Source organism: Aythya ferina (genome assembly GCF_964211825.1).
Source record: "Aythya ferina genome assembly, chromosome: 7".
In the NCBI taxonomy this organism is placed as follows: Eukaryota; Metazoa; Chordata; class Aves; order Anseriformes; family Anatidae; genus Aythya; species Aythya ferina.
The window spans coordinates 8,821,423-8,846,805 of NC_140302.1; the positions used below are offsets into that span (position 1 = coordinate 8,821,423).

The window sequence follows — 25,383 nt, forward strand, 5'->3', positions numbered from 1 at the left end:
ATGGTAAGGGTTAGGTAACGCAGTGTACAACCTGGGACGTCACACGCAGAGCTGCCTCTGGCAAGGTGAGTGAGGAACAGATGTAGCAGTTGTTGTGTTGTAGGTCTCACTGTTCCTCTAAGCATCCCCTCTTTGTCTTTTAGAGGTGTTGTAGCTGTTTGAAGAGGGTAGATTGAAGCATCTGCCTCGGGGGCTGGTAAGCGGCAGAGGAAAGGGAGCAGATGAGAGTAACTTACCTACTTGTGCTGTGTCTTTGGATGCTGCATAGGCCTATGCATTTCTTTTTCTTTCACAGGTGTCTCGCACAGGCTCCAAGGAGCAAACTGCACTCTGAAGAGCTGTGTAAGAATAGGGGCTGGTCATGAGCTGGGTTGGAGCAGAACGACCAAGTAGCACAAGGTGACTATGAAAGGTGTCCGTCTCGCTTTGCAGGTGCCATGGCAGGCTCTCCACAGAAGTGACTAAGGATATGAGATAATGTAGGATAACCCGACCGAAAGCCCCGGGACAAACGGACACAACGACCAGCGTTCTGTGCCGTAAGCCAATTTATTACTGCGTGACATTATCTTATATAGTGCCAAAGCGTCCCACCCAGGACCCCTCCCACTGTGCTCGCAGGCACCCCAGTCCCCTCCTTTCGTGCACACAGGCACAACCCAGAATAATCCCACACCTCCCCCCTCTTTATGCAGTAATGTACCCCCTTTAACCCGTTACACTAAGCGTGATTTAGTCATAATTACTTAGGGACGAATATCCGTCCCAGGAGCAAGCGGTGGCAATGGGAACCCTTCATGATTTTTGGTGAGAATGGTCAGCATGCTGCGATTCATTATACTGCTTCTATCTATTTTTGCTTTAATACATGCATATACTAGCCCTATCACAATGAATACTATTACCAGTAGCAATATTGTTTGTAAGAGCGATTTAAGCCATCCTTCTAGCTGAAAGCCTAACCCCTCGAGAGTTGCCCCCAGCCAATTCTGTTCTGCGTCACGCTGCTCTTCTTTTATTTTGTCTTCTACCTGGGCTATTTGGGATATGTCACGTTCTACATCGGCAGTTACATTCGGAATGTGTATACAACAATGGTCAACCTTATCTTTAAGGTATCCACAGATGCCATGTTCCTTTAACAGAAGCATATCCAGGACCAATCTATTCTGCAGGGTCATTCTAGTTGTGGCTTGTAACTGTATATTTAATTCCTTAAACCCCCTTTTGGTTATGTTGGCCAGTCTATGTACTTGCCCCATCAAATTGTATATCAGCTCCCTGTTGTGGTAGGAGGCTATCAGGGCAAACAACGATTCTACCACCCATCCTATCTTTATCCCAGTGGACGGTTCCTGCCACTCATCGTCTTCTTCACTTACTTCTCTTTTTGTCCTTCTCTCTATGAGAGGAGATTTTTTCCAAAGCGGGCAAAGGGTGGGCAATCCTAAAGTTATTTCTTTTACTGGGCCATCCAAACTTAAATGAGTTGTCCAAGTTCCATCACTGGCGGCCCACACAAAATGTCCCATGCTTCGTATAGTCGAAGATTTACAATTCACTAAGGTCTTTTCCCTACCAGTCTGGCTGGCTATATTCCGATTGGTTATACTCATGTTAACTTGTAGACCTCTGCATGCACATCCGGTGGCTAAGGCTATCTTTACCAGGAGCAGAGATATTGTTTCTAAAGCAGTGTCACTATTGAATATTTGTGTACAATTCCACCACGGGACTGCCTTTACCCTCTCCCGACTACTAGTTTCCCTCTGAGCCGTCTCATATAGTAAACTCTGGTCATTATTCGTCCTTCCTACCCACTGCAAACACCAAGGAGTATTCCCTCCATATTGGTATTTCTGCAGTATACTTAATGCCCATGCTGACTCCCAACCCTCTAATCTTCCTATCTCATTACCTTCTTTACACTTCCATATAACCTTTTCCTTTTGTCGTGTGCGGGGTGCATCATACTCACACATTCCTAGTCGTCCATCCTCGTTGTCTAGGTCCGTAAATATGTAATTTCTTTCCTTTTGACACCCAGAATAAAGGCGAATCTGACACTTTCTATAAAACCCTTCCAGCCTTTCTGTCTCTATTACTGTTTCTGATTCACATTGGATTGTTTTGTTTTTCTCAATCTGGGGTATCGGTGATGTGATTATACCCCAGGGTATAGAATCGCCTGCAGATTTAGGTATAGGTAAACAAGCGGTCACTTGATTCACATTCTGCATTTTTGCAAAATCTCTAATTAACCCTATCATTAAATTTTCCTCTTGATTGCTCCTTGCTTGCTGTGTGTACTGAACTGACCTTTTATCTCTCATTTTTAACAACACTGGAATTTTACAGACTCCTCGGGTTGCTCGAGGGCTGCAAGCAGTGCGATGCGGCCACAATAGCAGACCCATAGAGCACAGACCAAGTGTCGTGTTAGCTGGAATCACCTTCCAAGCATGTTCCTGAGAACAGAGCAACCAATAGGGGTTAGGTAAAGGCCAATGAACAGAGTTCGAAACATGCGCGACGCAAACCGATTGATAAAGGGCTGTCACACGGTTATTTACAGTCCAAGCATCCCCAGGGAAAAAGTCCACTGGTGCAGGAGCTTGACCCGGTGGCCCCACCCACAGCCAGGCCACCGACTGATTGCACACCGTGGTCTTAACTGTCCACAGCGGAACGGTCACATCCGCTATTGTCCCATTGTCCCAAACGTCAATGGAGCTGCACAATTGTGCCACCGGCAGAACGGTTTCTTTTCCGTCCTCCGTCGCATGCATGGTGCTGTCCGATGACAAGTGTATTTCATGTGTCAGATTGATACCTGCCTGCACGGTGGCATTGATATGGATGGTAGTCAGCTTCCTTCCCTGGCAAGTAACAGGCGGGAACAACCCACAAAGTGTCCCATTGAGTACTGGCTCAGCAGACCGTAGGTTGTAAGTGTATGGCATTGGAAACAGCGGAGCGGTCCGGTAGCCCACAGCATACTCCTGCCAGTAGCCCCCATACACTGCAGGGCACAAGGCGAGGACAAGCAGAAGTCGCTTGAGGGAGGACAACCCATTCATACCGGGCTGCTGGCTGCATATTGTTCAACGATGGAATGGTTAGAGCAAAACGCTTGGTGTCATCGGGATGCAAAGGTATGCAATCGTTTTCTGGCCTGAGACTGGACGGCGGACTTGTCCACCCCTGCTTGATGGGGGTTGGGACCCACGCTTGTGGCCGAGACGGTGGGTCCCTTTTCGTCCTGGAGCTGGCGTTTCCCGACAGCCCCCCCCTCTTTTCCTCTTTTACCTCCCCTTTTCGTTGTGAACACTCGCGAGCGCGGTGACCAGGCCGCCCACAAACCCAACAACGGACAAGGCTGTTTTCGATCACAGGTTCCCTTTTCTTGGAACAATCACGAGCTACGTGACCACACTGTCCGCAGCGAAAACAACCTCCAGGATGAATCTGGAGAGCAAACGCCTGGAGGGCAGATGTGACCCCAACCATCTGCTCACTGAGAGCAGCAGCAAGAGGCTGCATCTCCTGAGCCTTGCCAAACGCACATCCGCGAGCAATCAGCTCGCCCGCGCTTGCAGAAGCTGGAAGCGCTGCAAGAGCGGCCTTGAACTCAGGTAGAGCTCCCATTCTTAAGCATTCTCTCAAAACAACATCTTGCGCTTCCGGTGGTAAATTACTGCTCACCACAGCTGTCTGCACTCTATCTGCAAAGTGCCCAAAATGTTCCTCAGGTTTTTGCCGAATATGGAGATAACTGGGAGTCGGGCTGACTACAGCATTCATCCGCTCTAATGCTCTACGGCCCAAATCAGCAGCGGCAATCAGCACGGGCTGCGGCAGCAACAGCTGTTCCTGTAGAGTATTCCACCTCCCCCGTCCCAACAACGTTTCCCCAGGCATACCATGTAAAGGATCCTGGGGATTCGCCCATGCACGCGCCATTAACACTTCACCTTCCTCTTCTAGCAAAGACTCAAACATGGGTACCTGCGCTGCCGTCAGGCAGGCTCGGGCAACCTGCCGCCAATCAAACATCAGGGGCCCTTGCAAGGCCACCGCATCCAACAAAACTTGTGTCAGTGGGCTAGAGAATCCCCCCTCCTGTACAGCCTTTTTTAACTGTAGCAGCATCTTATAATCTACTGGCTGCCACTGATGTCCTTGAGACCCCGCAAAAACAGGATAGCACCCTATCCGCACAGGACTTGGCGTTATTTCACAACCTGAGAGAAGACATTCTCTCATACTAATAGTCCATTTTTCTCTTGCCTTTTGCACCTCCTCGCGGATGTGCATTGGCTGCCGTGGGGTAGCCTGTCTAGGATCCCGAGACTCCTCATCTGTTGAACTCTCACTATCCACTCATTCTCTCTCTCGGGATGCAGCACCCGACGGAACGGGAACGCGACGCATGGACGATGGTAGGGGCTTCTCCGAAAAAGACTCTACTCGCGCTTCCCCCCCCTCCCGCCCTCCAGGGTCAAACGCGGGGGGCGCTGCATACAGCGGCGGCCGGAGGGAGCCCGAAAACGCCGGCGCCTGCCCGGATGCCACCCCTGCCCCTTCAGGACCCCTGGCAGGGAACAGAATAAGGGAGCCCTTCTTATTTACCCCCCAAAAGGACCCGTCCGATGAAGTATGTACTGTGCTCCCTTCCGCTGGAGGAGCACTAGGTGTTGCTATTCTTTCACAATCCAACCGAACTCGCAGGGGGGCCACAAAAGGTTTCCCACCCTCTTCTTTCTCCTGCTCCACATTATTTTCATCCCCCAATCGAGCCTCCTCCTTCTCCTGCCCTGACCCTTCCTTTAGATTGTTTATTATCGGCAGCTCCATAGGAGCCTGCTTATTCTCACTGTCCCCATCGGACAAAAGCATACAGTGCACAGTAGCCCACAGGCATGCCTCGTTGGCTACCTTTTCCAAAACCGCTCGCACCGACCCATAGGTCGGTAATAAAGTCTGCGCCTCTTTGTTCCCGATGCAAGCGCTGTCACATAAATCCCGTCCCACTGCTTCTAAAGTAGCCTGTCTCAGGCAATGGACAGGAGACCCCGCTAGATTCCGGCATGTCGCCCAAAACAAGAGGGACCGAATGTCCTTCTTTTGTAAAGTTATTCCTACTTCCTTGGCCAAGGATTTTAAAGTACTCACCACCTCATCGACTCCAGGCCCCATGGCCACCCGCGTACCTAGCAGGTACGCACCGTGCCTAACTCGCGCCGCGCCTAACTCGCGCCAACCAGTTGCACGTTGGGGTTCATATCACGTCGGGGTCACCATATGTAGGATAACCCGACCGAAAGCCCCGGGACAAACGGACACAACGACCAGCGTTCTGTGCCGTAAGCCAATTTATTACTGCGTGACATTATCTTATATAGTGTCAAAGTGTCCCACACAGATACCCAGGACCCCTCCCACTGTGCTCGCAGGCACCCCAGACCCCTCCTTTCATGCACGCAGGCACAACCCAGAATAATCCCACAGATAAGGCCAGAGAGCGACAAGGAGCGGCACGTGCAGGGATGGTTTCGAAGCACTGCGGTGGCTTACTCTTCTGTTCATCAGGTGCCACAGGCAAAGTGGGTTGTAACATCAGTCGTTATATTTGCATGAAAGCAGTTCACTTGAATGCCACAGTGCATCTGAGTAGGGTGTTCTAGCAGAAAAAGCTTGTCTGGCACAGCGGTGCCTGATGGCAGTGTGTTTCCTCAGGTGAAGAGGTGCCTGAAGCCCCATCCTATCTAGCCTGCACACGGTTATCTGAGAATGAAAGCTGCTTTCCAGTAATTCAGAAAGCCAAGTTACGTCTCAGCCTTGTGCATCTTGGGCTTTTGGGCCTGTCTGTAACATTTGGCACCAGCACTAATACTTTTCTTGGCATATGTTTAGCGTTTGGGGCCTGTGTCTGGGATTTGGGCCCTGTCTCGAACCACTGGGGCTTTGTCCTGGGTTTTGGAGCCTGCCTCTAGAGTTCAGGGCCTGTGATTAGGCTTTTGGGGTCTGTGTCTGGGAGCCAGTATCTGGGGGCAAGAGGGGAGCTGCTTGTAGACCCTTGGAGCCAGCATTGAGGGGGTTGGGAGCTGACTGTACACCTTTGGGGCCTGCTTCTGGGTGCGGGGGGGGGTTGACACCTGCATTTGGGGAAGGGGTGGGAGCTCTTTGTATTCCTTTGGAGCCTGTGTCAGGGAAGGGAGGGGGGTGGGTGGGAGGGGGAAGGGGAGGGTTGGTTGGGAGCTGCTTGTACACTGTTGGAACCTGGGTTGAGGGAGGAGGTTTGGAGCTGCTTCTACACCTTTGGGGCTGGCATCGGGGGTAGGGGGTTGGGTGCTGGTTGTAGGGGCCTGTTTGGGGGGGGGGGGCTAGGGGCCTGCGTCTGGGGGAGGGGTGGGAGCTGCTTGTACACCTTTGGGGCCTGCATCTGTGGGGGGTCAGGGCCTGTGTCTAGGGGGCTGGGAACTGCTCGTACAATGTAGGAATCTGTTTCTGCAGGGTGGCTGGGAGCTGTTTGTACAACTTTGGGGCCAGCATCTGGGGGTGGCTGGGAGCTGCCTGTACACTGTAGGGGCCTGTGTTTGGGGGGGCTTGGGGGCCTCCCTCGGGGCGGGGGGGGAGGGTTGGGAGCTGCTTGTATGGGGTAGGGGGTCTGCCTTGCAGGGGTTGGGAGCTGCTTGTAGAATTTGGGGCCCTGTGTCTGGGGGGGGGGGTTGGGGGCTGTGTCTCAGGGGTGTTGGGAACTGGTTGTACACCTTTGGGTCCTGTCTCTGGGGGGGAGCTACTTGTACACTTTTGGGGTCTGTATTTGAGGGGGGTTGGGAGCTGCTTGTACACTTTTGGACCTATGTTTAGGGGGGTTGGGAGCTGCTCATGCATTCTAGGTGCCTCCCTTTTGAGAGGGGTTGGAGCCTGCATCTGTGGGTGGTTGGGAGCTGCTTGTACACTATAGGGACCTGGGTGTTGGAGGGGGGTCTGGGCTGTTTATACACCTTTGTGGCCTGTGTTTGGGGGGGGGGGGGTGCCTGTGCCTGGGGGAGTTGGGAGGTGCTTGTTCACTCTAGGAGCCTCCATTTGGGGGTCTTTGGGGCCTCCCTTTGAGGGGGAGGGAGTTGGGAGTTGGTTGTACACCTCTGCATCCCATGTGTTGGGGGGGGTGGAGGGGTGGGACTGTTCTCTGAAGGGGCGGGTTGTGAGCTGCTTGTACACCTGTGTCGGGGAGGAGGGTGGGGGGGTGAGGGGGGGCGGGGGGCGGGCCCGGGTCTTGGGCCAGTGTCTGTGTGGAGTCCAGTTCTTGGGAGGGGGTGGTGGAGTAGGAGCTGCTTGTGGGCAGTTGGGGTCTGCATCTGGGTGTGGTTGGTGCCTGCTTCTGTTGGCAGTTTGGGGTCTGCTTGTAGACATCTGCAGCCTGGGTTTGGGGGCTTTTCTGTAATGTTTAGGGTCTGCATTTTTGCTTTGGGTTGCATCTTGAGCTTTTGAGGCCTAGCTGTAGCATTTGGGGCCTGCATCTGGGGCTTTTCTGTAGCGTTTTGGTTGCGTATTTGTGATTTGGGGCCTGTATCCAGGGTTTTGCCTTTTTTGTAGTTTCCATCTTTGTGTGTGTGCGTTTCGTTGTTGGTTGTCTGGGGTTATGGGCAGTTTGGGGTTTGGATTAAGGTCAGTGTCATTAGCTTTAGGGGGTTGATATGATAAATTCGTGGGGGTTTGTTCATTGTCTTTGAGGAATTTGGAGAATCAGCTGAGGAGATAAGGTTGTACAATTTAATGGCCTTTATAAGGGGGAGGATTAAGCAAGCAAATAGCAGGAGGGGGTGTTGGGTAAACATCCTTGAGTGAAACCAGACTCTGTGAAATTCCTTACCACAAGACATCGTTTTTGCCACTTCACTTCCCCCACCTGAACACGAAGCAGAGGAACAATGACCCCCCTCTCAACAATAGACTGCGCAGCCTCAGCCAGTTCAACAAGTCCCGATAAGCTGGAATTCGACTGCTATAAAACAGCAACCCTGGAAAGGGAAGTTGCGTGCTGTTGCGGAGCGGATACTCCCCAGCCGCCCAGCGCTGTTTTGTTTGTGCCTGCTTACTTGATTAATAAAATAATTTCAATAGACCAGAAAATTGTGTGGTCTAATTTATAACAATTTGGTGCCATGACTTGGATGAAGGCAATCTGATTGAAAGACCTTCAGAGGGGGCGCACCGCTGATTTCAGCGGCCTTCGCTAGGACTACTTTCATTCAAATCCTTCACCGACGAACCCAAAATTAGACACAAACAAATAAAACTGGTAAACCCCAGGCAACCTTTGTGCACGAAGACTGAACGAAGACCCATGGGGTGGGTAAGTATAGACCGGTGTTCCGTTCGGTTGGGGTTGGGCATCTGGAACACAACAAACGAGACGTCTAATTGCGGACGAAGCGAGTGTGGACCCCTCGGTAGTGCGGTTCCCACATCCCGCGAGGGACTGGGCCACGAAAAGGGGGAAGCGATCTATGCGTGTGTGTTTGAAGGTGTTCCGGAAGATGGGACAGAAGAAGAGTAAGCCTTCTGGTCCCATGGGTGGGGTAACATCTGATGTTAGGTTACCCCAGGATTAATGATTAAAAATTGGGAGGATTCCCCTTTTAGGTGGGGAAGGAATAAAGTAAAAATGACACATTATTGTGTTGAAGTTTGGGGTGGTAAACAGATTCGAGGAGACCACCTTTACTGGCCTGTATTTGGGTCTTTTGAAGATTGGGTTTGTCAGGCCTAAATATTTATGTAAACTCAAAGGAACCCTTTAGTCTGGAAGAAAGTGAGTATGCGCAGCTCTGGATAAATTCAGATACGAGGACGCATCTATATCCTCTAAAAGAAAAAGGAGGGTGGGATAAAAAGAGAAAGGACTTAGAAGTCCGAACACCGCCCCCGCCCTATATTCCACCTCCCGCACCAACGGCTCCTGTCCTTAATGGACTCCCTGAATTAGCTAATCCAGGAGAATCGGAATCGGATCATGAAACACAGGGGCCGGTAACCAGAAGCAGGGCAAGAAATCAGAAATCTGCTTCAAGGGAGGGATTATATCCCCTACGAGAAATAGCGATTGGGCGGACCCCAGCCAGGAATGGAATATGTGGCCATCCCCATTAACTCCGGGGATGTCCGAGATTTTAAGAAAAGCACAGGAGGAGGGTAAGTGAACTTTAATGGCAACTGGCATAATGTTTGCAGCTGCTGAGGAATAATTCTAACTGGAATAATAACTGTACATTGTATATTGTATATATAAAAGCCCGGGCATTTTTGTTAAAGTATTCTTTTATACATATGTTAATACGTAAATATGTAAATATAAGAACTGCCATTGAGGTGTATGTCTATGGGAACAAAATTTGCCCAGGCATATTATCGGCTCATCAGGTTTAAATGTCCTCAGTGTAATTGTCAACAGGCAATTAATTTACAGTGGTCTGATTTTACTTGTGTATCTATATATTGTGGATTTTGGAGGGATTGGGATTGACTAGTAAAGAGCTTCTAGGAAAACAGTGGAATATTAACCACTGTAGATTACAATAGGAAAAATTCAAAGCAAACAAATCCCGAGGAAAAGCCCTCTAGGATGTATACTAAGACATTGGAGGGATATAGTGGGGTGAGAGGGTACAGAAAGTAAAAGAACTCTTATCAAATATTGTAATCAATGGTGGCCACTTTATAAACTAGAGGATGGAGCAGAGTGGCCCCTAACTGGAACTATTAATTATAACACCATATTACAGTCAATGTTGTTTTTGTGGAAAGAAGGAAAATGGGATGAAATATGGTATATTGATTGATATGTTGTTTCAGTATCTTGGAGGGAAAAGGTATGAAATTAAGTTGGACTCAGACTGAGCCTTTGGTGCTGGTATTAGAAAAGTACGGGCTGGAGAAAGATAAAGGAAGTGTTAAAAGTCTTGCCGAAGGTGTTAAAGGTGTGGCATGTAGTATTTAACAGAGCTGTTTGAAATTGAATGAGCAGGGAAAGGTGATGTAGGCATTATCTAAGTAACAGTCTAGAAGTTTTGGTATATTTGCATATTTGCTGTGGTGTTTGGTCAGTTTCCCAAGCATCGGCGAGGGGGGAACAGCCTGCTCCACCAGGGGCCTCTCCAGCGGCCGCAGGGGGGCTTCGGCTCCAGCGCCTGGAGCGCCTCCTCCCCCTCCTTCTGCACTGACTTTGGTGTCTGCGGGGGGGGCTTTCTCACTCTCCCAACTGCTGTTGAGCAGCAGGTTTTTGTTTGTTTCTTTGTTTGTTTTCGTGGATGTGCTCTCACAGAGGCACGGACTGTATTGCTCATGGCTTGGCTCTGGGCAGCAGCGGGCCCCTTTGGGGCCAGATGAAATTGTGCCTTATCTACCACGGGGAGGTTTCTGGGTTTTTCTCACGGGGGCTGCCACTGCAGTTTCCCACTCCCACACCCCTCACACCCCCCCCCGAACCTTGCCATCAAACCCAATACACTGGGGGAGCTAAGTCATTATTGACTTGTAAAGCATCAGGGATTAAATTAACTAATGAAACCCTAAATGTGATGGGGGTAGAACGGACTGGGATAACAGTGCCACTTTTGGGGAATACCAAGCTGAGACCAGGGGATAAAATGATCACGGGGCAATTATTGTATGTATCCAAGGCAGAAACTAACTTGTTGGAAAGGGATTTGATGATTAAATTGGGCATTCAAATAGTAAATTGTTAGACTGGAATAACAGTGTTATTAATGGAGTACTCTCAGGCCCTGAGAGCAAACGTATATTCACCTCTGACTGGAAAGACCCTGAAATGGGGGCGGAAGCAACAATATAGGTGGACAATTTTACCTCAGGGGTTTACAGGGCCACCTATCTATTTGGGTAAATTCTAAAAAAGATTTTGGAGCAATTACAACCTCCCAAGGAGGTATTAATGTTACAAATATGTGGATCATTTTAAGGAAAATCGATACTCCCTGATGGGAGAGAAATGCTGAATAAAGTGATAATGAGGCAAATATTAACTGTTTTACATCAGAAGAGTCATTGGGAGGTGCAAGCAATGTGTGATGTTGTTCTAAGAAAGCATGTCTGTGTAGCAATATATACTTTAGGGAAGCACACATGCAGAGGATGTACTATATGTCAAAAGGTAAATAAAAAGGTCTTCTGTAACCTATCTAGAGCGGGACGGGAGCCAGGGCTTTGACCTTTCCAAAGTATACAGGTAGACTTTACTGAGTTACTTGTTTGTCCTAATTGACCACGTGACTGAATGAGTGTAAAGCTTTACTGCAAGGATTAAAGCAGGCCTTAGAGATTGAGTGGGATTTTCACAGCCCCTGGCACCCCTCCTCTTCTGGAAAGGTAGAGCGAATGAATGGTGAAATGAAGAAACAACTAACAAAACTTATGCTGGAAACTAAGGCTTCTTGGGTAAAATGCTTACCCCTTGCAATGTTAAACATATGGACGCAGCCCAGAACTGATGTAGGAATTTCTCCTTTTGAAATGCTATATGGTATGCCCTATGACTTGGAATTGGCACTTGATCACCCTCAATTCTAATAAAGACTTGGAAAGAGACTTTTTTAAACACCACTATGGGGAAGGCCCCTATGTAGTTTTGCTTACTGCAGAAAAAGCCATCCGGACTGCAGAGAAAGGATGGACACATGCCAGCCACGTTAAAGGACCCATTTGTGACGAGAAGTGGGAGATCGCTCCAGGAAACAAATACCTGAAGCTCACATTGCGACGAACTTGATAGTGATTCAAAGATCGAAGCCGAAATTCCTTTAAGTGGTATATTCTTTATTGCAGCGCTGGATGCACGGGGGATCTCTCCACCTATCGTGCATACCCAAAGCGGAAAGCAGTCTTGAATTTATACAATCAATCTATCAATATTCTACAAGCACCTATACATATGCATTACCTATCCCCACCTTCCCTCGCTTCTCATGCTAATTAGCCTTTTGGCACCTTGCGCCTGCGCAGAGCCTTCCAAGAATTGTGGGCAGGGGTCTTTGGGACGTGGGCAGGGGTCTTTGGGAGGAAGACCCCGAGTCTTCCTCACAGTGTACTTTTCACCTTTGGTCAGGAATCTGCTGAATTGGCATGTTTCTTAATTGCGAGAGCTGGTTGTTGCTAATTCTTCCGTTTGTTGTATCTTTATAATGAATTCCAATGTCCAGTTTTGAGATTTATAGTCCTTACGTTTGTTTCTCTGTCCGTCTGCCGCTTCCTTATCATGAGTTCCAGTGTCTTGTTTTGAGATATACAGTCCATGTCTGGGGATTGTCCTTGCCTCCCCAATGCCTCCCCAACACCTCCTTAATCAATCCCCCCTTTTCTTTTCCCATGCAAATTCTTTTGCATCAGATACTTTCATTATTTACAGTAATACAACAAAGCAGGCATCTAAACAACATGCACACAAATATTCCTAACACTACTAATGCGATTAGAGCAATGAACACTTGTTTCAACCATTGAAAATTGGGCAACCAGGAGGTCAACTTATTCCATATTTCACTAAAACTCCATGAAAGATCATCTTTACTGATCTCATGTAGGACCCTTGTCTGCTTCCATATTTCTTCCAGGTCGGTAGAGATCCTTCCACTCTGATCTACATACACACAACAACTTGTGTTTATTACTGTACAGACTCCCCCTTGAGCGGCCAGTAACAAGTCTAGGGCCATCCGATTTTGTAATACTACCTGTGATAAACTAGATATCTCTTCTTGTTGAGCCTTTATAGCATCCAGAGTTTTGTTTTCTAACTTCTCTATAATTGCAGAAATATTAACTATCGCCTTTTCCAATTCACTCACTCCTAACCATGGGATAAACCATCGAACGAAACTATGAAAAGCGGTGTGTCTCTCTATCAATGGATTGTTAATTTTTCGTCTGATTCTCTGGATATGATTTCTCAAGTAACCTCGAGGCACTACATCATGTACTGTCATATTGGGGACTACCGCTCCAAGAGTGCAAGTTCCCTTCCAATCCTCAGGCAAGACCTTACGAGCTGTATCGTTGCATAGCCAATACCACCCTTTTCCTTCTGGAACTGTCCAGCTGGTTGAATTTGCCCAGCCGCTAGTCGTACTAATATCAATTGTTCAATTACAAGATGTCTGATTTCCCACATAAGTAGTATCCGTATTTATACAATGCTGTTTTCCTATACCCTTAGGCGGGTTACACCTTTGTACACATACATAATAGGATTCTAACGGCATGAAGCTACTCACTTCTAGTTCCAAAACTTCTTAATATTTTCGACCCCAAGATGTGTTTTCCCACAAATTAGTCCAAGATAAGTTTGCAGGCAAGGGAATCCCAATTAACGATACACCCTTATTCCCATGCTGTGGCAGATGGGTGCATACCCAACAGTTCGTCTTATTAGTTACTTGAGAAATTGTTTGTATTAAGGTCAGGTGTAAGTTCTCATCCCAAGTTGCCCACCCCGAATCCGAGAACCGCACCCCTGCAATCATTAGGATCTGGAAAACCGTAATTTTGTTGGTCCAATTGGAGTGGTGGTCTATATCCTCGCCGGGACCTTCTTCACCCTTGAATTGTGGATCCAAGCTGCTTGCTTCTTAATCTTAATGGCGGTGTGTGTTGTCAGTAATACTTGGTATGGTCCCATCCACTTTCCTTCCATTTTTCCTGTAGGGGTTGTCCTGAAAAAGTCTTTATATATATATAATTCCCGAGCTTAAAGGGGTGGATTGGTTGATCCAACCCTCTAGCCCTGGTCCCTAAAACAAATGTATGTACTTTATTTAATTGTTTCTGAAGTTCAGTTATATAAGCATATAAATATTCTGATCCTAACTGCGTTAGGTCCTCTCCACTAAATAGAAATTGCTATGGCCTTCCATATAAGATTTTGAAGGGACTCAAATTCCCTTTTATTCTAGGTTTAACTCTAATTCCAAGTAATGCTAAAGGGAGGGATTGAGGCCATGACAAATTAGCTTCTTATCCAATTTTAGCTATTTATTGTTTAATTAAATGGTTCATTTTTTCTACCTGTCCACTTGCCTGTGGTCTATAAGGAGTATGCAGTTGCCAATCTATCTTTAGAATCTTACTTATCTGTTCTACCACTTGTGCACAAAAATGTGAAACTCTATCAGAAGACATTGCTACTAGAATCCCAAAGCATGGTATTATTTCATTTAACAAGACTTTAACCACTTCTCTTGCTTTGTTTGTTCGACAGGGAAAGGCTTCAGGCCTTCCTGAAAACGTGTCAGTCAGAACCAGTAATAATGATACCCCCCTTTTCTAGGGAGTTCTGAAAAATCAATTTGCCACTGTTGCCCCGAATAATTTCCTTTACCGATTATTCCAAATTTTATTCTATTCTTGGTATTGGGGTTATTGTGTAAGCAAATGCTACATTGTTGAGTTACTTGTTTTATCATATCGTCCCACTAATGTCTGACTCAGGCTCTTATGCAGTGTGCCAGCTCCCCAATGCGTTTTATTGTGTTCTGTAAGAACTATGGGCCATGTCAAACTAGAGGGTATTACTATGTGGTTATCTTTTAAATATACTCATCCATCTGGTTTCATTTTACCTTTCAAATCTTCAATTAATTTTAAGTCTTCTTTTGTATAATTTGAATATAGTTTGGATTTTACCATCTGGTATCAAAGACAATGCCTTCACCTCAGTTATTTCAGCTGCCTGCTTAGCCTCTGCCAATCGATTTCCAATTTCAAAATCGGTGTTCCCCTTTTGGTGTCCCTGACAATGCATGATAGCTACCTTTTCTGGTTGTTTTACAGCCTCTAACAATTTTAAAATTTCTTCAGCATACTTTGTGTTTTCACTGAGCGGTCAGCAATCCATGTTCTTTCCAAATTGCTCCATGAGCATGTACCACGCCGAATGTATATTTAGAATCTGTCCAAATATTTACCCTTTTTTCCGCTGCCAGTTCCAATGCTCTCGTGAGAGCAACTATCTCCGCCTTTTGAGCTGATGTTCCAGGGGGTAAAGGCTTAGACTCGATTACCTGCTGAGTAGTTGTTATAGCATATCCAGCTTTACGTTGTCTTTGCATAACAAAACTGCTCCCATCCGTGAACCAAGTTTCTTCTGCATCTTCCATGGGCTCCTCCTTAAGGTCTGGTCGGCTGGAATACACAGTCTCTATAGTTTCTAAACAATCGTGAATCACAGGTTGTGCCGGAGCATCACTAAGAAAAGAGGCTAGATTCACAATATTAGTTATCACAATTTCCACGTTGTCCTGTTCTACCAATATTGCTTGATATTTCAAAATCATCAATTCTTGTTTAAGTTGTTTAAAGACTTTTTGTGCTTCTCCAGTCCAGACTAACTTTGACTGGTTAATCTTTATCAATTCACATAGAGGCTTTACCAATAGTCCATAATTATAAATCCAAAGGCGACACCAACCTGTCATTCCTAAAAAGGTTTGTAGCTCCTTTACCATTTGAGGTTCTGGAGTCTGGCAAATGACTTCCTTATGTTCAGTTCCTAGTTCTCGTTGTCCTTCCAAAATTTCAAATCCCAGATAGGTCACACTTTGTTGAGCCAGCTGGACTTTCTGTCAAGAGACTTGATATCCATTTAAACCCAGAAAATTAAGACGACTTATAGTCCATTGAATACAGCTCCCTTTAGTCTCAGTAGCTATTAAGAGATCATGTACATATTGTAACAAAGCACCTTCAGTGTCCGGAGGCATCCATGTTTCGAGTTTCCTTGCTAATTGGTTTCCAAAAATAGTGGGGCTATTCTTGAATCCTTGAGGTAGTAATGTCTACGTAAGCTGCGTCTTTCTGCCTGAATCGGGATTTTCCCATTCAAAGGCGAATAGGTTTTGGCTTTCTGTGGCTAAGCCTAGGCAGAAGAAGGCGTCTTTTAAATCCAGTACGGTAAACCAGACTTGACTATTCTTTAATTTAGTCAGCAAAGTATAAGGGTTTGCCACTACTGGATGTATATCCTCAGTGATTTTATTTATGGCCCTCAAATCCTGAACTAGCCTATAGCTTTTTCATCTGCCTTTTTAATTGGCAATATGGGTGTATTGTATTCTGATTCGCATTCAATCAATAATCCATACTGTAAAAATTTATTAATTATCTCTTTAATTCCTTTCCTATCTTCCATCCTCAAAGGATATTACTTAACCTTACCGGGTTTCTGTCCTGGCTTTAATTTAATAATTATTAAGGTCACATTTTTAGCTCTTTCAGGGGTTTCAGTAGCCCAAACTCCTGGACATACTTGATCTGTGATCTCTAAAGGTATTTCACTTTTAGGGTCAGTTTGTATTAGTGCCAAGCTTAACACATTTGTTAGTTGTTCTTCTCCTATTCTTAATTCCATTTTCCCTTTTTCAAAGACAATTTCTGCTCCTACTTGCTCTAATAAATCTCTACCTAAGAGTGCCCAAGAGGAGCTAGGCATAGATAAAAATCTGTGTATGCCCCATTGTTTCCCTAACTTGTACTTCAAAGGTTCACAAAAATAAGCCTTTTCGGTTACACCTTGTCCTGGTTTCAGTTAGAACAGAGTTAATTTTCTTCCTAGTAGCTGGTAGAATGCTATGTTTTGGCTTAGGATGAGAAGAGTGCTGATAACACCCCGATGTTTTAATTGTTGCAGAGCAGTGCTTATACCAAGCCAAGGACATCTCAGCTTCTTGCTCTGTCCTGCCAACAGGCAGGCTGGGGGTGCAGTAAGAGCTGGGAGGGGACAGACCCAGGACAGGTGACCCAAACTAGCCAAAGGGGTATTCCATACCATCTGACGTCATGCTAAACAATATATAGGGGTGGCTAGCCGGGGGAGGGGGCCGGACTGCTCGGGGTTAGGCTGGGCATCGGTCAGCGGGTGGTGAGCAATTGCATTGTGCATCACTTGTTTGTACATATTATTATTATTATTATTATTATTATTATTATTATTATTATTATTATTATTATTATTATTTTGTCTTATTAAACTGTCTTTATCTCAATTCATGGGCTTCACTTTCCATTTCTCTCCCCCGTCCCAGAGAGGGAGGGGGAGGGGGAGCGAACAGCTGCGTGGTGTTTAGCTGCCGGCCGGGTTAAACCACGACACACCTTTTACCCTGACATAATAATTCTGTGAAGGCATTAATGCTTGATTTAGAACTGAATACGTTGCCCCATATCAATAAGAAATTTCACTTCCATTCCTCCCCTAGCTTCATTATAACCAGTGGAGGATCCGCTAGGGTAGATTCCCCAGGTCCCCGTTATTCCTGTTGAAATCAGGGGTTGATTACCCTAGGAAAAGGCTAGTCAATTTGTCCTCCGAAGCCAGGTCCAAACCGTTTTGTTTTATTTAGTTATTTATTTATTTATTTTCATTACATTTCAGAGTTGGTCCAAAAATTCCATAGGGGTTTCTTTTAGACCTTGTTGGAAGCATATTCTCAATTCCCAATTCATCCAGGTTTTAGTATTTATTTAACCGTTCATAATTTTCAGGATGATTCGGGTCTTAGCGGGGGTCGGTCAGGGGAATGCAATTGTCCACAGTTCCCTGAGCGGTCCCATCGGCAATCTGAGCTCGCACATGAACTCAGGTTGTTTTAAGAGTTAACTGCTTTTCTGTTTCTGTGACAACTCTCTCGGACCCATCATGGTCCCTTTGCCCTACAGGGCTAACACCCGTGATTTTAAGATCTCTGCCTCGGGCAGAGGCAGAACTATTAACATTCCTACATCCTCTTTCCCTGCTCATTCAACTTCAAACACCTTTAACACTTTCAACAACCCTTTTAACACTTCCTTTATCTTTCTCCAGCCTGTACTTCTCTAATGCCATCATCAAAGGCTCAGTCAGGGGCCAACTTAATTCCATACCTTTTCCCACCAAGATGCTGAAACATCAGTATACAACATTTCATCCTGTTCTGCTTCTCAAAAAACAACATTAACTGTAGCAAAATATTATAGTTTAAAGTTCCATTTAGGGGCCACTTTTCTCCACATTCCAGCTTATAAAGCGGCCACCACTGATTACGATATTTTATCAATGTTTTCCTGTTCACACTTCCACCGGCAGATCCTCCAATATCCTTCCAGTGACTTAAAACACAACCTAACACACTTTTCTTTAAAATTTCACTGCTTGTTTGCCCCCCCATTTTCCAGTTTACACTTTCAGAATACACATGTTACTTACAAAAGCATATCACAAAACGTATCACTCACAAAAATACGGGCACGCAATATCTTTCAGTAGCGATGTCACAAAACTACTATTACCAGCAATATTGCCAAAATCACAATAACAATAGTCAGAGTCAAATTCCACATGCGATAAGTCAGAAAACAAAACTGTGTAACACCGTAACGATATCTTTCTTATAACAATGCCACGAACCTACTATTACCACCAGAAAAATAGCCAAAATCACAGTAACAATAACCAAAGTTAAATACCATACTCCATGAGTCAGAAAACCGAAATAGACAACACAATTCCAGATGGACCTTAAAGCGAGCTCTTTCCTTAAGGTCCCCAAATATACTTATGGTGCTTACCACAAAGTATATACCAAACACTGCCTCGCAGAAGATCACCTTCTGACTTACAGACAGTTCCAGATACAGATGGACCCCAAGGTCCCCAGATATACTTGTGGTACTAACCACAAAGTATATACCAAATACTGTCCTGCAGAAGTCACCTTCCGACTTACTGGACAGTCCCAGATGACCGGTCTACCAGAAAACCAAACCAGAATAAAGAATATACTCACTTACAATGATGGGGTCCTTGTCTGCCTCCACAGTGATCCAGTGAGTCGAGGAGTCCCTCCGGGAAATCCCGGGGGTACCCTAGGGAGTCCTGTCCCCAGCGGGTTGTGCGGTTCGGCAGAGAGGTCGTCCCATCTGGGGTGCCAGATTGATTCAAAGATCGAAGCCGAAATTCCTTTAAGTGGTATATTCTTTATTGCAGCGCTGGATGCACGGGGGATCTCTCCACCTATCGTGCATACCCAAAGCGGAAAGCAGTCTTGAATTTATACAATCAATCTATCAATATTCTACAAGCACCTATACATATGCATTACCTATCCCCACCTTCCCTCGCTTCTCATGCTAATTAGCCTTTTGGCACCTTGCGCCTGCGCAGAGCCTTCCAAGAATTGTGGGCAGGGGTCTTTGGGACGTGGGTAGGGGTCTTTGGGAGGAAGACCCCGAGTCTTCCTCACAGTGTACTTTTCACCTTTGGTCAGGAATCTGCTGAATTGGCAGGTTTATTAATTGCAAGAGCTGGTTGTTGCTAATTCTTCCGTTTGTTGTATCTTTATAATGAATTCCAATGTCCAGTTTTGAGATTTATAGTCCTTACGTTTGTTTCTCTGTCTGTCTGCCGCTTCCTTATCATGAGTTCCAGTGTCTTGTTTTGAGATATACAGTCCATGTCTGGGGATTGTCCTTGCCTCCCCAATGCCTCCCCAACACCTCCTTAATCAATAGGTACCGTGGGTTAAGGTAGAGGCTCTCCCCTGAAGAACACTACTGCTGCTGAGAAGAACTAAAACCTCGTAGTTGGCTGCAACCCAACTGACAAGTGAGGCAGAGGAGTGAATAAGTGGGGAAAGAAATGGGCCTCAGCCATTCCTATTGGTATTTGGGGGTTCTCACAGTGATTTCATCCTGCATAGCGACTCAACACCACCCCCACCAACCTTTTAAATGGACTTTAAGTCAATTCAAAGATCAACAGGTTATTGCAACCCAGATAACATCGGGGGGGGGGGCCAAGCTTTACTTCTACACTATGTCAGTTGATCTCGAGGCCCTGATGCTGGGAATATATGGGATTTTATTTCTGCCCAAGTTCTAACCTGGGAAAGGGGTACTGTAAATGCCTGAATGTGTATTATTTTGCATACCAGGGTTGTGAAACCATTGCTACAGACTGGACACTCGAGGCTGGTCGGGATAAATTCTTACAAGTGGAATATGGGCTGCAAGGTTGTAACCGACAATTGGATCCCCGTTACAGGTGGCGAGGGCATGGTATAGGGTATACAGGAACCTTCCACAGAAATAAAGAAATTTGCAAGGTTCTATATATAAATATAACAAACTCGGACGATACTAGCTGGGTACTAGGAAAAAGGTCAGATTTTACGAACACGGAACAGATAGGGGAGGACTCATACTAATAAAGAAGGAAAAACCCGAGACTTCCAAGGTAGTCGGGCCTAATAAAGAGTTACTAGGGGAAGGTTTGGTTGTCCAGACTGCAAAGATACCTGGGACTGCCCAACCTACTACAGTGTTTTCTAGTAAGTCGACAGAGTTATCCTTTCCCACACTGCTTCCAAACATTGTGAAAAAAGAAAGGGGTTGTACCCGAGAGTAGTATGTGGAAAGTTATAAATGCTAGTTTCCAGGTACTAAATCAAACTAATCCTGAGATAACTGAAGGGTGCTGGCTATGTGTAAGTGTTAAGCCCCCATATTATGAAGCTATAGGAGATATGGGGAGGTCAGAATATTCAAATGAGTCAAATCCTTCCAAGTGCAGTTGGGGTCAGGAAATCAGGATAACTTTGACTCAAGTTATGGGAAAAGGTAGATGTATTGGCACAGTTCCAAGAGATAAAAATGATCTGTGCCATGCAACTGAAAAAAATGGACCAAACACATAAATGGTTAATTCCTGCAAATAACACTAGGTGGGTATGTTCATCATTGGGAGTCACTCCTTGCCTATCTTTAAAATTGTTTAACACATCTTATGATTTTTGTGTACAGGTGGTCATTATACCAAGGATTCTATACCACACTGAAGAGTATATGTATACCCATCACACAGTGGCTGAATACCATCTGGTAAAGAGGGAGCCTATTACGGCCATCACCGTAGCCACTTTGTGGGAATAGAAATGTTGTTTTTGCAGAGTTACATTGTTTAGAAGGAGGGAATGTGGTACTGAGATATGCTTACAGTGATAAGAAAAGTTTAGCAGGCGACCTTGTAAAATGCAGACAATCAGACTCCTTAGGACAATTAGGTGAAAATCATGGTGTCAAGTCAAGTCAGATAAGTGAAGAAACATTACCACTTCAAGCAGTAAAAATGTCAAAAGAAATTTGAAATTTAACAGGCTGGCGACTGAAGGCCATGCATTGTTTGTGAAGCATCAGATAGATTGTGAATCTGGATTACCCACTCAGTGGGGAAACAGGGGAGGGTCCTGCCATCAAAAGGTATATAAACTGTGTTTTGGAACTAGTAGATGCGCTCTCTCCTGCTTGTGGGGCGCCCGCCATTGCAATCGCGAATAAATTACTACTTCACTGAGATCCTCGCCTGAGCCTAAGTTATTGGCTACAGAGTGTTTCTCACAACTTTAATGGCCCTCGGGGCTGCAGGTGCAGGAACTGGAATTGCTTCCCTGATAAAACAAAGCCAGGAATTTACTTCTCTACGCATTGCCGTAGATGAAGATCTGGCCCATATAGAGCAATCAAAAACAGCTCTGGAAAAATCGGTTAGGTCATTATCCGAAGTGGTACTCCAAAACCGTAGAGGGTTGGATTTGATTTTCCTACAACAAGGAGGACTGTGTGCAGCCCTACGTGAAGAATGTTGTGTATATGCAGGTCATACTGGGGTAGTAAGAGATACAATGACTAAATTGCGGGAAGGATTAGAAAAACGCAAAAGGGAAAATGAGGCTCATCTGAATTGGTATGAATCCTGGTTTAATTACTCACCTAGGCTTACTACCCTGCTATCAACCATAGCGGGGCTCTTGTTGTTACTTACATTAGCACTGACTTTTGGACCATGTATATTCAATCGAGTAATCACAATTGTGAAAAGCCGATTAGAGGCAGCTCATCTTATGTTCATGCATGCTAAGTATGCATCTCTTGAGCAGGAGAAGGATGACGCAGAAACTTTGATGCTCAGCAAGCAAATATTGCAAAAATTCAATGAACAAAATATGTTAGAAAAAGAAAAAGGGGGGATTGTGATAAATTAGTGGGGGTTTGTTCATTGTCTTTGAGGAATTTGGAGAATCTGCTGAGGGGGTGTTGGGTAAACATCCTTGAGTGAAACCAAACTCTGAAATTCTTTACCACAAGACATCGTTTTTGCCGCTTCACTTCCCCCATCTGAACACGAAGCAGAGGAACAACGACCCCCCTCTCAACAATAGACTGCGCAGCCTCAGTCAGTTCAACAAGTCCCGATAAGCTGGAATTCGACTGCTATAAAACAGCAACCCTGGAAAGGGAAGTTGCGTGCTGTTGCGGAGCAGAGACTCCCCAGCCACCCAGCGCTGTTTTGTTTGTGCCTGCTTACTTGATTAATAAAATAATTTCAATAGACCAGAAAATTGTGTGGTCTATTTTATAACAGTTGATAATAAGGGTTAGGGTTGTGGTTAGAGTTGTTAGGTTTAAGGGGAATAAGGCTTTCAGGGTAAGGGGATCAAGGTTGTGGGAATAAAAATGTTGTTTTTGCGCAGTTACATCCTGTAGAGGGAAGGAAGGTGGTATTGCGATACGCTTGCAGCGATAAGACAGCTTAACAGTGTGAAATGAGTTCATCTGATTCGTGTCAATATGGAACAATGCTGGGGCCGCATGATATGATGAAATGTGACCTTCTGTCTTACGTACCCTTGTATAACCACACGTCTGAGAAAACCACAGTGGTTAATATATATAGTTCTTGTATCTTGCAAAGGAATGGTCCAGCAATTCGGGTCAATAGGGGATAAGAGAACAAAGGGGTTTCAGAATAACTGCTAACTATTACAACTGTTGCATGGGACACTATGCAAGTGTCTGCCATCCAGCCAAGATGGACAAAGGAGAAGGACAAGAGAAAAGCCTGGGAGGAAGACTACGAGCCTTCAGTACGAGCGGCCCCCAGAGGGACCACCGGAGACTGATAACGCATGCACCAGTGGGAGGGTTTGGATTCTGGGAACTAATTAGAATAACCCTGCCTTTTGTAGAAGTAGTAATGAATATGTATTAGCCTAGCAGCATAAAAACCAGCCGCCGATGTAACTTGTGTGCGTCTTGGTGGAGCAGAGACTCCTGGTGCACCCAGCGCTGCTTGCTTACCTCTATTCATTTAATAAATTGTAAATTTCAATTGCAATCCGATTTGGGACCCAGTCATTTATTACAACTGGGGGCTCGTCCGGGAGGGCTTTGGTTCCTGATTTCTGGTTTGATCGCGGAGAGGCACCCCCACCATTTGGTGGCTGCTGTTTGAGTCAGGTCGGAACTAATGGCATCTTGAACCTGAATAAAGGTAAGCAAAGTTTCTGATTTTTTTTTTTTCAGCTCCCTTACCAGCCGCAGAACTATATTTTGCCCATAATTCTGTGTGTGAAGATCCGAACGAAGATGACGGAGTCGTAAGCATTTAAAGCGTATATCGTTCGGTTGGGTGGGGTTCGGTTGCCTGTGTGTGTAAGAGTGTGACTGAGATGGAACTTAGTTCCGAAGCGATTGTGGAGGTCTTCTAACCGCGGTTCCAATCTCCCGCGAGGGACTTGGCCGGTGAAGGACCGAAGCGATTCCTATAGGATTTGTGGGTGTGTGATAGGTCCTCGACCCCCTGCAAGACACTCTTACTAAGGTAACCAAGGGCTGTGGGAATTGCAATAGTAAAATTCCTAGATGGGTCAGACAAAATCGAAGACCAGAGACCAGAAGAAAGGGAGCAAATTACCAGACATACCACCAGAAAGTCCATTAGGAATAACGATTAGAAATTGGAATGATAGGGACCCCAGAAAAGGAAAAAGTAAATTAAAAATGGTCCAGTATTGTGTGACAGAATGGCCAAAGGAGCCTTTAAGACTACATGTCTTTTAGGCTGTTTTTGGATCCTTCAAAGACTGGATTTGCCAAGCCTTAAATATCCATGTTAATTCAAAGGAACCTTTTAGCCAGGAAGAAAGTGATTATGCAGGATTATGGATCAGGAGGACTTCACGTCCTTTTCCAGCCTCAATATTTACACTAAAAGCAGGTAAGAAATTTGAAGAACAAGAAGAACATGAAAAAGAAAAAGAAGATAAACGTGAGCCGTTGGATAAGCTACCACCTCCATATCCTAACAATCCACCCCCGGCGGCTCCCCCTCCGGTGGCTGTGGTATCTCCACCAGTACCACCGTTGCCCCAGCTTCCACCACCAACAGCACCAGAATTAGACCGCCCTCCGGCTGCATGCACGAGAAGTAGGACTGCCGTATCTGAGAGAGCTTCTGTATATCCCTTAAGGGAGGTAACTGGTGTATAACTGGTGCGCGTCTTGGTGGAGCAGAGACTCCCAGCGTACCCAGCACTGTTTGCTTACCTCTATTCATTCAGTGAATTGTGAACTTTGATTGTAATCCTATTTGGGACTTTTATTTATTATAACAGACAACCTTGTAAAACGCAGACAACCAGAATCCTTACAGCAATTAGGTGGAAATCACGGCGTAAGAAACATTACCACCTCAAAGAGTAAAAACCTCAAAAGAAATGTGACTTGTAACAGGCCAGCAGCTGTGTATTTTCTGTGAAGCACCAGCTAGATTATGAACCTTGAATAGCACAGTTAATGGGGAAACAGGGGAGGGTCCCGGTCCTCGGCAGAAAAAAAAAGTGTATAAACTGTGTATGGAATTGGTAGGCACCCTCCTGCTTGTGGGACACCTGCCATTGTAATCTCGAATAATAATGCTACTGTACTGAGATCCTCGACTCAGCCTATGCTATTTGCTACAGATTGATTCAGGGTTTTAAGGTTTCAGGGATTTGGCACTAGGGTTTGGGTTTCAGGGTAAGGGGTTTCAGGGTTTATGTTTAGGATTTTAAGGTTTTTAGGGTTGGAGTTTTAACGGTTAGGATTTTAAGGATTTGGGGGTTAGGGTTTTAAGGGTTTCAGGGTTAGCATGTTAGGGTATTAGAGTTTTTTGGGTTGTAGTGTTGATACGTTTTTTAGGGTTAGAGTCTTAGGGTTTTATTTTTGGTCAGTTATTTACGGTTAGGGTTTTAAGATCTTTTTTTTTTTTTTTTTTTTTTTTCAGGTTAGGTTCTCCAGGGCCAGGGTTTTGAGTATCCTAATTTTGGGGGTTTGGATTTTGAGCATCTTAATTTTTGGGGTTAGGCTTTTGTGTGCCCTAATTTTTTGGGATAGGCTTTTAAGCATCCTAAGTAGTTGGGTTAGGGTTTTGAGCATCTTAATGTTTTTGGGTATTGAGCATCCTAAGTTTTTGGGAAAGGGTTTTGAGCATCTTAATGTTTTTGGGTTTGGGTT

The 25,383-nt window shown here is 45.5% G+C and overlaps 1 long non-coding RNA gene across 2 annotated transcripts in view; it reads left to right on the forward strand.

Annotated features, from left to right (window-relative positions):
- Positions 1 to 290: 290 nt before the first annotated feature.
- The window catches only part of LOC311439516, an 88,063-nt gene continuing 62,970 nt past the window's right edge, over positions 291 to 25,383 (forward strand). For both annotated transcript variants that reach the window (XR_014694776.1, XR_014694777.1), the window contains exons 1-2: positions 291 to 342; positions 433 to 539. This is a non-coding gene — a long non-coding RNA (uncharacterized lncRNA). The remainder of the gene's footprint in view (positions 343 to 432; positions 540 to 25,383) is intronic.